This window comes from Echinops telfairi, unplaced genomic scaffold (genome assembly GCF_000313985.2).
Source record: "Echinops telfairi isolate 266 unplaced genomic scaffold, ASM31398v2 ScPeMD7_7469;HRSCAF=8507_1, whole genome shotgun sequence".
In the NCBI taxonomy this organism is placed as follows: domain Eukaryota; kingdom Metazoa; phylum Chordata; class Mammalia; order Afrosoricida; family Tenrecidae; genus Echinops; species Echinops telfairi.
This window is the reverse complement of record NW_022111373.1, coordinates 58,821,016-58,822,358: the sequence shown is the minus strand read 5'-3', so window position 1 is coordinate 58,822,358 and position 1,343 is coordinate 58,821,016.

Here is a 1,343-nt window from a genome sequence, read left to right as displayed (position 1 = left end):
AAAAAAGAACCCCTGTGTCTCTCAGGATGGCAGGTAGAGTAAGTGATAAAACGCAAGAGATTTTCACAGCTCAAATCCCACCCTCCTTGCCTCATTGCTGAGTAATGTCTTCTCAGGAACCTTAACAAGGCAAAGTGCAAACTATTTCATCCTGGAAAAATCCATACGGGACTTACATGTGCATGCTGCATAGGTATCTGATCAAAGTGGTCCCATAGCTATGTGCCCAGGCACCATGCCGTGTAAGGAGTTTTGAATATTTTCCCATGCAGAGGCATTGTCATTGCAACATCTAAGTGCTTCTGCAAAACTTTCTTTGCTCTTTTCAGTAATGATGGCCAATTCAGTCAGTCACAAATTTGGTTCAAAGATGGGAATTCAATTTGGCTCTAACCATATAAATTAGGACAAAATCTCCATAACAAGGAGATTATATTTTTCAGAATGAACTGGAAAACACAGGTTTTTCCTTTAATGCAAAAATTATGAGCCTCTAAACAGGGCTGAATACAAGTTATCTCAAGGAGACTTTAGCTTTGACCTCAGATATTTTCCTCTTTATACAAAGGATAACTAAGTGTTATTTGACTGAAATTTCATTGAAAATTATCCAAGTTTAAGCTTTCCTGGAAAGTCTGTAACTGACTCTCTACCTCAAAATTTGATTTACGGGCCCAGCCTCACTACCAACTAAATGGATAGCACCACCCTCATCCCATCCCCCCACCCCCGAAAGAATTCACTTCAGAGGACTGCACTGAAGGAAGCTACAGCTCAAGAAGAGGAACTTGTCTGATCAGAACACACAGGAGCCTATGAGGGGGGGAAGGGGAAAAAAGAGAGAGAGAGAGAGAGAAAGAGTGAAGCACATCTGGCTCAAGCCTTGAGAAAAATGTTCTTGCTCAGAACACCAATGCACAGAGATTACCACAGGGCTGGCCTCAACACAGGACACACCATTCCCCATTGACCCATAGCACCATTGGGGACAACACTAGAGACACAGGGCAGGAATTGTGCCCATCCTGAGCTCACTATGCCGAAGCCAGCCTCTGGGGGCATGCAGCAGAGCAGTGGGGGGAGCAGAGTAATGAAGTCCCCAGGGATAGATGTGGTGCCAGGGCATGGGACTCCATCAGACTCGACTGGAAAGCACTCATGAAGGACAACAAATGGACCCTGAACTATTTATACGTTTTGTGTGTGTGCTGTTGTAGCTATTGTTTTACTTTCTATTGTTGCTTCAGTGTACTCAGTCTTGTGATGGCACATAGCACGTCTACCTGGAAGGGATAGGTGGGATAAACAAGCCAGAAGAGAGAACAACGGGATGACAGTTCTGG